Raw genomic sequence first — 13908 nt, forward strand, 5'->3', positions numbered from 1 at the left:
GTTGTTTTAAACTGGGGCTCTTGAGTTCAAATGCTTACATTTATCAATTTAAAGCATTTAAGGAGGGACTTCAAAAATGGCACGAACAAGTCCCTTAAATTTGTAGAAGGATGGGCTTCTGTCTTTCAAAATCAATGATACCTGACACATTTAAATGAAATACCTATGGTCGACTGTAAACTGTAGTATCCGATTAAACTATTAAGCTCATGTTCTATCGTCTTGTTCTAATCGGTCTTGTTTCAACTTTTGTTTTGACCGATGTTTAAATGCATGTAAATACCCACAATGCTCCACTGATTAAAAATTTCGCCATGGTGAAACTGTGCAAATGTATATAAATCATGGGATTACGCATTATGAGTCACGCTCCCAAAACAGATTTATTTTCAGAAAATACCGGGTACTTCTGCGTTTAATGCGTTTCAAGTGTCATTTCAAAATCCACATGGCAAACAATGTACAATGTTTTCGGCAAAAAAACAAAACTGAAACGAAAGTATGGAAAAAGATAAAGGGTAAATTGTTTCTGATCTACACCATTTTACTCGAAATCTTAAAAAACATTCATAATTTTATTTTCACAATAAAAATACATATGATATTCTGATTGAACTTCAACGCATAGATACAACTTATGCGTCGAGAATAGAATCATTAATATCGTTTCTGAAAATCTCACCAAATATACAAGTATGCTAGTTATCATTCAAGAGATGTAAACAATGAAAATTGCATTGGAAAACACATACGTTTATTGCGAAATTGCAGTTTCATTATACGTGAATCAATAGCGTAGAATTTAAATGTAATATTCTGTACCAGAACAACGACTAGATATCAAACAATCACGTTGTACATTTTTCATTCGAGAATAACGACCTGTAAGAACAAGAAATGTGTTTGTTAGAAACACTATGTCCCCTTCTGCGCCGCTTTGATTTAGTTTTTTTGACCTTTTACCTTGAAGGATGACCTTGACCTTTCACCACTCAAAATGTGCAGCTCCATGAGGAAGACATGTATGCAAAATATGAAGTTGCTATCTTCAATATAGCAAAAGTTATTGCAAATGTTAAAGTTGGCGCAAACAAACCAACAGACAGACAGGGCAAAAACAATATGTCCCCCACTATAGTGGTGGGGGACATAATCAAAGTACTAACAGTAGTGGTGTGACGATGCTTTTGAAGAGGATTGATATAAAAGCATCTATTAAAGTTTGTCCTCACACCACAATTGTGTATGTGGGTACGAAAATTTTGGGTAGGAAAAAAATGGGTACGAAAATTTTGGGTACACAAATTATGCCCAAAAAAAATTGGGTACGAAAAAAGATTTGATTACGAAAAAAAATGGGTAAGAAAAAAAATTGGGAACGAAAACAAATTTGGATACGAGCAAAAATTTGGGAACGAAAAATAATTGGGTACGAAAAAAAATTGGGTACGAAGAATGTAGGGTACGAACATTGTAGGGTACGAAAAAAAATTGGGGGTACGGGGAAGTAGTACCCGTGGGGAACTTGACCCATTAAGCGAAACTGGGAGGCGGGTTAAATTCTCGATCAAATATAACAAGAAATATCTTTTAAAAGATATTCGACGTGTATTTTCTGTACCACTTATCTTAAATAAAACGTTCTGTTACAGTACAACGTTTGTGGGTTATAACATTACGTTTCAGCATATAAATTCAAAACTTGAAATGCTCTTTAATTACACCATGCTCGTTAATTTCACATGTATATCATACCAAACTTTATATTTCGTTGTTTCCTTTCCTAAGTTAATGATGCTATGTGTACGGACGTGATTTCACATGCCCTTATGCCTGAACATATAATTTTTCTCTTTTGATTATTGTTTTTTTTTTCTCTAATTCAATAAGCTTAGGCATGTTTGCTCGTTAAGTACGGCAATAATTTTATGATAATTCCCGAAGGTAGGTATGAGCACATAGTCGCACTTGAATACGTGGGTTCGCCCATGAACACATGGTAAGGTTAACTAACTTTCCGCGATATGACCTAATAAGTGTTTAAAACAGCAAACAATATCCAACAAACGAATGAATTATCAAACATAGTATGTGCACTGATTTGGCTCTGTAATTTCTGTTTGAAAAGTTTATTAAATATGCAAAATAAGAAAGCACGCAAAAGTGCGAGTTTCACAGATTTCATACCGCTATTATGCTGTTTATATACCATAGTCGCTACATCGTTTACAAATGGCAGGTTCGAAATAAATCGTTTTCTTTACACTCATGATCGCGTTGAAAGTTTTTTATACATGTTTTAATTCGCAATTTATTTACTGAATCACGACAAATGTCAAATACAATACAGAAAATGTATAGTTGTTTCATCGATCTATAAACATATAACAGATTGAATATAACTGATTTAAAATTAACGTTTTCAATCAATTATTAAATCTTTTTCCCAGAATATGCTGTCCTATTTATAGCTATTTATACCTTTATCAATGATAATCAGCGAGGTATGCCGATTAGAAAAATCGAGCTATCTCAATCGGACTGTCTCGGTGTTTTACATAGGTCGCAATTGTGAAGAATTTTTTCATGGTATGATAACTTAGACGAGCTGCTTCGCAGCATCGTCAAAAACCTAAGTTCTATAGCTTACACGCCATACGTAAGTTCTTAAGTTATCCACAACTGTTTAGCCTTTGATGTGTTTTCTACAATTTATGGAATGGGACCAGTGTCTACGCAATTAAACGCCTTCAATTTATTTTGATTCAGCTACTAAAGTTGATTTTTCAAATTCATAACGTGAAAGTGCCAATTATCATTATGGGAGACTCGAGAGTCCAGCTCCTTACGAAATTCTACAGGAAACAAGCGGTCAAGGTGGAATGTCCTGCAATTTGCGCATGCCCGTAATGAGTGATTATGTTGCAGTTGTTTCAAGAGCTCCAACAAAAGAACATATATCAATGTGGGGCATACAGCACAAAATGCGATGTGGCGGTGTGACAGTAAAAATAATAACCATATCAGCGCATCTCACATTTCAGATTGTATAAGCACATTCTTAACGGAAAATAAAACAAAAATCTATCGAAGACAACTGAACTTTATTATGGAACACATGACAATTTACAATCACAGTGATTCATAAGAAAAGCATTACGCGGTATTACCATACGTCTTCTTTGAAGAGACAGCATGCAGTAAACCACTTACTCAACTAGGCCTAATTATTCTTGAGTTATCATCAGGAAACCATTTTACTGTTTCGTGTCACCGTGATCTTGACCTTTGACCTATTGACCTGAAAATCAATAGAGTTCATCTGCAAGTCATGATCAATGTACCTATGAAGTTTCATGATCCTAGGTTAAAGCGTTCTTGAGTCATCGTCCGGAAACCATTTTACTGTGCGAGTCACCGTGACCTTGACCTTTGACCTAGTGACCTGAAAATCAATAGGGGTCATTTGCGAGTCATGATCAATGTACCTATGAAGTTTCATGATCCTAGGCGTAAGCGTTGTTGAGTTATCATCCGGAAACCATGTTTTCTGTGCCGAGTCACCGTGACCTTGAGCTTTGACCTAGTGACCTGAAAATCAATAGGGGTCATCTGCGAGTCATGATCAATGTACCTATGAAGTTTCATGATCCTAGGGCGTAAGCGTTCTTGAGTTATCATCCGGAAACCATTCGGTAGACGGACGGACCGACGGACCGACCGAAATGTGCAAAACAATATACCCCCTCTTCTTCGAAGGGGGGCATAGTAAATCGGTTGACTTTAATACCTTATCATTGATGTAGATTAAACATACACGTATTATTTCGACAAACATACACATGCATGTTTTTCTTGTTTGGCGAATGTTCTTCTACCAAGAATTGTAGCCGAGGACAAATAAGTGAACCAAGGGAAAATATATTTCTGCTTTAATGCACGTGCATGTTTAAACTTTTAAATAAAGTAACGAGTATTTAATTAAACAAATCATTAATATTAAAGATAAACGGGTAGTTACATGTTCATTTAAATATATAAAATATTGAAAACGGTGTTAGGTCAGAAACTCTATAAGGAGAGCAGTTCTTGTTCTTATCAACTATAATAATTTTATTAACACGAAACACGACAACTTCGAGAAACATACTGGATCCGGCGACTCAACTCTTCAGCCACAGGGAATAAATAACGAGAGCGCCAATGGCGTTGAAAGCCTATTCGCAAGGTACAAGGAAGTTGCTGCTGAAGTAAATGTTAAGGGATCGGACAGTTGACTGAATGAACGAGAGCACCGATGGCGTTGAAAGTCTGAGGCTGATATGGGTGGTCTATTTCAAAAGGTTGCAATTCATTATTATAAGACATAAGTTTATAAAACCTATATTTTTCTTATTTGTTATTGATTGTAAATTATAATCGTAGTTTTAAAATTTTGATTTTATGTTGTTCTTTTACCTGAAAATGTGTATTAAGTAATAAAGCTTGTAAGAGAACAAATAATTGTCAGTAACCTTTCATTCAGTACATTATAAAGCAATTTAATATTGAATCAATTTATATTTTGTTACAATTTTTAGTTTCAAAGAAAAAATAATCATTTAAAATCTAACTATTAGCAGAGATAAAAAATCTGACCTGTATAACAGCCCTATATATATATATATATATATATATATATATATATTACCATTGTCAGCATTCCAATTTCCGGCAAATGTTACATCTTCCCATTTTCTCATTATTCGGTGTTGTTTTAATGGGCCATTTAACTTTGCAGAAGCATAGTTAAATAGCACAAGGTAATTAATCAAGGCATCATCAATTAACAGTTTCAAGAAGTTTAATGGCTCCTGCCTCTCCATTTTAACGTTCAACTTTGTACGACCTGTTAATGGGGGACTCCTTTGTCCACCCATTCTCTACATCCAATTAATTTAAATCGGTCAATTTCTGGCTCAACGTAAATCATTTTAATTTTAATTAACAAACCTCTATTACTTTCAAACTCTACTTCATCAAATCCATAGATAGGCAGGTCAGAATCCATGTCAGAATAATCAGAAAACATTCATCGTACTCCGCAATTTTTCTTACACATTTTCAAAGAAAGAAAGTGCTTTTTTGCCCGACTTCCTGTTGCGTATATGTTAATTTCTATTTATAATAAACCAATGCAATTTTACATATCCATAAACCAGGGCCTAATGAATTCAGTTATGTAAGGATTTGACCTCTCCAAGAAGTAAACAAAGGAAATTGAAAGTAGTTGTGAGGTCACTATCAATAAGAACAGAATTGTTTTACGAACGAATTTTTTTTTAGTTTCTAAGAACGTTTTTTTCACGTAAAATGGTCTTAGAAAAATTCACTAAAAACGGTGTAAGCAATATTCTTGGAAGAAAATGTTAGAAAAAAGTTTCTTATGAAAATGTGTAAGAATAACCAAATACTATATTAAATATCTATTTCGTCTGCCCAAAATCAGGTAAGGCATCAAAAAAGTCAACCATTTCCCCATGTGATTTCGAAGTGTGGTTGCAAATGGGCTAAACACTACATATAAATGTAAAACAATACTTGATGCAAACAGAACACCTCTGTAAGCAAGTCTATAACTCATCAGCGTAATCAGCGTGCATAAATAACGCAAAACGAAACATAAACATGAAACAAGACTTAATGCAAAACAGTTCTCTGCACATATATACATTTTATATCGATATAATTAACACCATGGGTGCCAGTTTTGACACACATTGTTGAAATAAATACATACAAACAAAGCAACACATAAATATAAAGACAAAACTGAATTCCAAAAAGATGGCTGCTATTTTTCGGCCTCACCCAGCGTTTTACCTTAGGTGACCCTTATATAACGCCAGCATACGCGAGTGAATACAATACATTAGCTAATTTGGGCATAGTCTCCCGGAATATAAGCAACATCACCACGTTTTTGTAGTTTAGGATTTAACACTGGTCTGTGTCGGGAAATGCGGACTACTCTCCTACTCCTATAAATATGAAGTCGATATACACCGTAATCGGTAGATTACGACTAACTACTCTCCCTGCTCATACGAAACTTAGATTCCCTTACATCCTTTCTTTGCCTACACAACCAAACAACACAACTATGTTTTTGGTACTAAGCGCTGGGACTCACATACCGGCTGTCCGTTTATTATTAAACTTAACATCCTAACAGCCATCATAAAATATACATCACATAATAGCACTCACGAGAATACAATCTTTCCTCAGTCATCATAGAGTAGCATCCTAAGTCCATTTAGTTCGATACATGTATCAACTATTGAATTCCATATATCATTTCCATATTTTGAAAAAAAAAACACATTACTATAAAAAATAACATGTACACCATGCGAGTTCCCAAGGCTGAATGACAAAAACTGACCCACTGTTCACTCATGCACTAATAACATAGTGCTTCTACAGCGCCCCCTTGTGGAAAAAACATACTGAAGGGGAAGTAATTTTCGTCTCATTCCACAAATTTCAAACGCCGAAAATTATATTACACATTTTGCCCAGTTACAATTACGCATTACCGGTCAGTTCCATCCCCAATTCCCCAGTACGCATTACAGGTAAGTTCCATCCATAATGCCCCATTACGCATTACCGGTAAGTTCCATCCCCATTTCCCCAAAACTTTCAGGGTCGGAGCTTCTGGGTCAGTAAATCGTTAGGGGAAGACAGAATATACTTTCAATATTAAAACGCCTTATGCTTATAACATAGTATTGATTTCCAGATATCGAATAAAACGAATTTAATGGAAATAAATGAATCAAAACCTATCGGTAAATTCCATGTGTCATGTATTATGAGACAAAACCTACGAAATAATATAGTGTCCATGACAGAAAGGGAATCGTTTAATTATCTAGCCACACATGTGTGAAGTCCGCGGTCTTGTCAGGATATGCATACTGTAAATATCTCAGCAGATATCAAGCCATCCTGCGTGCTTCTATTTTAAAGCGTAGCCCATGACCATACTGCCCAAGTGCAAAGGCAGGGCTTGAGCTACGCTGACCATATGCCATAAGAGTTTCGTATGACGCGGATGTAACAGCGTTATTTGAATGCGGTGTTATTTCGACACGAGCAGGAACCCGAGTTCAACGACCTACATGATGGAAAGCACTGAGAATATCTCCCACAATCCCAAATGACCTCATATATAACTGACGAAGTGCACAATCTGATAATAGAAAATCAAATGAAAACAATCGAATGGAAGGAATATTGCATGATTATGTGTTCTAATATATTGTCAATGACAGCGCATATAGGTGACCTATGCATTTAATTTACCTATGTTTCCTTGGTGTGCATTAAAGCCCCATACATACTAAAATCAACGAATAATTCGTAAAACAATCTTTCGTAAAATAAAGTTAACCCATTAAAAATCTTACATATTACATTACATTACATTAGGTTTGAACAGCGACATGTTGGCAATTCCAGGCGAATGTATAACAACCACATATTCACCGAAGTATTCTTGGATATTCAGACTTTTACGCTTTAACTTTTAACCACCAAACTGAAGATGTATATCATTTATCGTTTGTCACATTCCAGCACTTTGATTGTGCTTTAAATGATTTGGTATGAGTTATTTGTCCTTGTATGTGACCTCAAAAGGGGATGTAAACGCAATGTGTGCACTTTCAAATAAATTTCTGTTATAGTTGCATAGATATGTGCTTGTTTAATGCAAACCTTAATTGGTGTCAACTTCGTCGTAAACCATAACCGGACTTCTATAAGTACAAAACAAAAAACAAAGCCTGCTAAAAAGCGTGTTATCGTTATAGGATCTCACAGTGAATTTCCATAACACCTTGAACGCGTATTTCAAAATGAATTTCAATATCTGAAATACAGATAGGAATATGAAGTTGTTGCAAGTGAACGTTAACCAGAATTTTTAAAGAACCAAGGCTTATTGTAAGTCAGTTTCATCACATATTGACGCTAAATACATTTGTGAAGATTCAATTAAAAACGTGTAGTACAAACAATGATATTGCACGTCAATCTTAACCTGAAATGACACAGTAACCGACGCCGAGACCGAAAAATGAGTGAATAACATGCTAAAATGAAAACTGTTTATCAAACTGTCATCGTTTGCTACTGCGTCGGTAACATGGAAAAGTCTCGATTTTTTTTACTATATTCTTTTTATACTAACAAGGGATTACAACTAGTTTTTTTCAACTTTCCAATGAAAGCAATTAAATAACAAAAAATATTTTTTTGTTATTATTAGCTCAATCACCGAACAAATACGAACTGTAACGTAACATTTGATGTTTTTTCAAAAAAAGACTGACATTATGCGAAAAAGGCAAAAGCTGTCAAAATCGACATGGGTTTGGAACACAAAGTAAACAAGCAAATTCGTTGAATTGATATCCCCGCAATAATTCTTATGGACACAAATATTTCTGGACGGATGGACAACGCCAACACGATCCTCTTATCCATTTATATACACATACCAATTTTCAATGAAATCCGTCAAAGCACTTCCAAGATATGGCTCCGGACACACACAAAAAGCATTTTTCAAGATACAAAGGGCCATAACTCCGTTATTACTCAATGGTGTACAATGCCATTTGACGTGCACCATCCTCTTATCCATATATATAATCATACCAAGTTTCAATCAAATCCGCCAAAGCACTTCCAAGATATGGCTCCGGACACACAAAGGCATTTTTTCAAGATACGAAGGTCCATATCTCCGTTATTAACAGATGGTGTACAATGCCATTTGGCTATTTTGTATCATTTATACCATATGCACTTACAAAGTAGCAACCTTGTGAACAGATCGTGCGCGTGTTATTCATGACTCATTGATTTAAACTATATATTTTTAATAATTGACTATAGTTACGCCTGTCAACATAAACCGGAAGCTGTCAACTGAGAACAATAAGAACAAGAAATATCTTTAAAAAAGATATACGGCGTTGATTGTGGTCGATGTTTATGAACGATCAAAAGTTATCTCTATGAGAAAAAAAGTAGCGGATGCCTTTTTTCTGCGCAGTTCTTAGCTACATCACAAGCAAATCAATTACGGGGTGTTGCGCCAGATTTCGTGGCTTATTTTGCTTTATGTGATATTATTACTCAGATATCTATATTTACAGAATAGAAAAACACAAGAAACATGAAAATAAACGAGTGCATATAGGTCAGCCGGCAATACTCGAATCTTATTTAATTGCATAATTACAGTATAGTGAATTATTGTGCTCATGCTTAATAAACTGGTCTAAATGGATAAATATTTCTAATTAATTTTATCAAAATTGGTCCTTATCATGCAAATGTTGAAAACATATTAAAAATCGATGATTGACATACCACAATAATATCGCCGAATATCTTTATTTAGTATCTTTCTGATCAAAACAGACTTCAAGTGCACAAAGTTTACGAGACGGCGTTTATATAAAGATTTCTGCAACTGACCGCAAACTGACCTTGATACCTTGCGGATTGGAATGCAATGCATTAAAGTTAGGTAACAAGTCTGCTGCTGAAACGACGGCTTGTTTACGCCAACTGTACACGACCAAGGCAACAGCTGTGCCTAAAATATTGATATATCGACAAAGCGACTAAACGAACTATTTACTCCATCAGACAAAAATAGCATAGATTCCAATTTTTTCCTTCAATGAAAAGATCGCAACCCCTTCTGCGAACTCCGGTGATGAACTGTATATAAACTCTGACTTTCACACACTGGCCGCGAATTGACCCGAAACCTCGCGGGTTGAAATGCAATGCAAGTAAGTACTAAATATGAGAATATAGCCTTTAGTATAAACGCTTTTGCGCTGGTAATTCTCTGAAAATAAAAGGTGAACGCACAAACTGTATTTATGTCGAAAATTGATTGTATAACTGTTCTATCTATTGAGCCTTTTCATTAGAGATAAAATTGTTTCATGCAGTAAAACAGTGTTACAAAGACGCGGATATGTTTCCAATGTTCTGGTGTTATACTCAAATCAGCCAATGGAATAAATGAAGTGTATTCATTCGTACCTAGCCATGGGAAATTATATTTGAATATTATTGGACACTTACAAAGGTCAAGTCAGGGTGAAAAGCTGGCTTAATACAGCTTACGCCGAAAAACATTAATAAACAACGACTGCTAAGCAGAATTTTATGCGTCAAACGATTTATATACATTTTACAGAAACTTTTTAATTAATCGCATGCGTTTTTTAAGTTGAACTTGACGAATTTCCAATTTTTTTAATTGAGTCAGTGCAACTGAACGCTTGGACCGGAAGTATATGCGCTTACCTGATCAGGAAGATATACAAAATGGCACCTTCGATGAAAATAACAACATTGCTGATTTTACAAGTCGTTTCGGCCTTTTTTGGTATTTTCGAGGGTTTAGATGCTCATAACACGACAGTCAATGAGGAAGCCAATCATTAAGTGAGCACGGTCAGTATGATTGACACGCACCCATTCAACATTGCTCCAAGTTTGAACTCTTTGATAAACATACACAGTGAGATGTATAATCACCTATCGCATACACGCCGGGTTCGATCCAAGGCTGTCAACCTACGGTCATGCTACAGGTTCTATCTACTGGTATTAGCAGATTACATAGCTCTTAACCCTGGTCCAGTCGCCAAGGTAAAATATATATGTGGCAGCTCTAGCTGCAAATATGCTAGAAAAACTATTGCCTCAAACCAACATGCAGTTCTATGTGAGGCCTGCTATAGTGGTTCCATATAAAATGTGCTGACATATCTAAGGCCGAATACATAAAACTTTCGGAATCACAAGACCCTTGGATATGTTATGACTGCCCTAGTTTTCAATTTTCAGACTCTTACTTCAGTGATGATTCTATAAACTCTGACCTAAATTCATCGTCTGGATCCAACACTATTTCATCTGTTTTTAAAGAACTTTCTGACGTTCGGATAAAACATTCGAATAAATTTATTGTAGCTAACTTAAACTTAAATAGATTAAAATCAAACTTTTCAGAAATATATGATGTGTTAAATGAAAAGCTTGTAGATCTTTTATATATATCGGAAACCAAAATACCGCAGTGCCATTTTCGAAATTCCAGGATATATATTTGAACGCAGAGACAGAGACATAAATGGGGGAGGGTTAGCAGCTTACATTCGAACAGACATTCCATCCAGAAGACGTATAGATCTCGAGACGGACAATCTAGAAAACATTATTTATGAAGTAAATTTAAATAAATCAAAATGGTGTTTTTTCTGTGTATACAGACCAACAAGTATGAACATCAAATCTTTCTCGGAAAACTTTAGGAAAACTTTAGATAAATGTATTAGTGATTTTGATTACTAAGCTGTCATTGGAGACCTAAATTATGATCTTCTCTGTGAAACCAAAAGCAAAATTTTAACAGTTATCTTATAAATTTTTAATTTGACCAATATTATAAAGAATCCTGCATGTTTTAAAAAGGGCTGCACTCCATCCCTATAAGATGTCATTTTGACCAACAGTAAAAGCTTTGTATTAAAACTTTAAATTGTTCAACTGGTATTAGTGACTGTCATAATATGATAAGTACTGTCATTAACAATACTGTTCCTAGGAATGAAAAACATAAAATTACATAAAGGAGTTTCAAAAATTTCAATATTGAATCATACAATGAACACCTTTGTAATTTAAATATTGGCAATTACGCATGTGATTCGGAAAACTTTGATTCAGTGTACAACACATTTGAAACTGATGTTGTTGAAATTATGAAAAAAAACATGTTCTATTCAAACAAGCATACAGAAAACATGTTTAGCTACCTTATATGAATAAGAAATTACGGAAATCTATCTACAATAAAAATTTCTTAACAAATATTCTAAAGATAAAAGTTCAAAATCTTGGGAACAGTATCGCAAAAACAGAAATCTTGTTAACAAATTGAAACGTAAATCTACAAATAACTATTTTCAAGAAAGGTGTACTGGTGGCTGCAAATCTTTTGGGATACAATCAAGCCTTATATATCAAATAAGTCAAAGAATAATCAGAGTAAAATTATATTGAATGAAAACCAAAAAACTTTGTCAGATAACAGTTAAGTAGCTGATATTTTCAATGACTTTTATATAAATGTTGCGAAAGATATTGGACAAGATTTTATTTTTGATGAAAATAACTATCCTAGTATAGAAAAAATTCTAGGACAGAATATCTCTCAATATTGTTTTAATTTTTCGCACGTTGAACAATCCACAGTTTCAAATATTTTAAAGAAATTTAATGCTAAAAAAACTAGCGGCATTAATAATTGAAATTTTTCAGGAAAGACCTAAGCAAGCACAGTTAACTCGAGTATGAAAGAAAAACGACCCCTAGAAAAGTCCAACTACAGACCTTTCTACCAGCCTGTTCAAAACTTTGTGAAAAAGTTCGTACAAATCAACTTACATTACATTTTGATAACATTTTCAATAATGTCTTATGTGCATTGAGAAAATGACATGTATGCCAAACCACTCTATTGAAACTTTTCGAGGATTGGAAATATGCATTAGACTCTAACCAATATGTCGCTGCTGTTCTCATGGACCTATCGAAGGCCTTCGATTGTCTACCTCATGATATTCTCATATGTAAATTAAAATGTTACGGCCTGTTCAAAACCTCTATCGACATCTTAACATCTTACCTTTCCCATAGAAAACAACAAATCAAAATTGGTAGCTCAGTAAGTTCATGGCCATACATTATCAAGGACAGGCCACAGGGCTCTATACTTGGGCCTCTTATATTTAATGTATTTATAAATGCTATATTTTACTATAAGGGTACACTCTATAACTATGCAGACGACAACACATTATCGTACTGTACCTCAAATTTTGATGATTTAGTAAAAGTTCTACAAGAAGAGCGCAATATTCTAATAGATTCTTCAAGAAATCCCTCTTTTAATATAAGAAATGCTTATATAAAATGTGATGATGTAGTCAAACTTCTTGGTGTAAACTTGGACTCCAACTTAAATTTTGATATTCATATTAGTAGTATATGCAGTAAGGCAGCACAGCAACTTAATATCTTAAAGAGAATAGGGAAAACCTTCTGTCTCTTAAGTAGACTGACTATTTTTCATTCCTTTATTCTATCAAATTTTAGGTTTTGCCCTCTAACTTGGCATTTCTGCTCTAAAAGTAATACAGATAAAATTGGAAAAAAATAATACAGGAAAGAGCGCTCCGTTTTGTATATGATGATTATGATATTTCCTATAATCAATTACTTAGAAAAGCAAATCTACTTAGACTTTATATTAGAAGAATCAGAGTCATGGCACTTGAAACTTTTAAAATTATAAATAATATGGCACCACCTGTTTTAAATGACTTGGTTATTAAACTTGACCCTCGTTATCATTTCAGGTACACCAACTTTCTAGAGAGAAATTCTGGACCGAATTTAATCATCAGGCAGAAATATCAATCATGATATTTATTTAAAGACAACAAGTCAAAAAAAGAAAATATTTTTTTCAACATTACATGTTTGTTAAAAAAGACAATTGATTGGATAAAAATTACACAGTGTGTTTTATTTAAAGTTTATGTTCAGTTAAACATTAATTGTTTAAACATTACACAATTACTTCAGTATTCCATCATGTATCATTTGGTTATTTTGATTATTTGCTTTCAGTACAGACTAAAGTATGTTCTAGATTCTTACAAAACTGTGTTCAGATTAAATGCAGAACTGACGGGAAAATTCTTGTATACAACACATAGCATTTCAAATATGTGTCCCGCATTATTACATATT

Source organism: Dreissena polymorpha, chromosome 1 (assembly GCF_020536995.1).
Source record: "Dreissena polymorpha isolate Duluth1 chromosome 1, UMN_Dpol_1.0, whole genome shotgun sequence".
NCBI classification, from domain to species: domain Eukaryota; kingdom Metazoa; phylum Mollusca; class Bivalvia; order Myida; family Dreissenidae; genus Dreissena; species Dreissena polymorpha.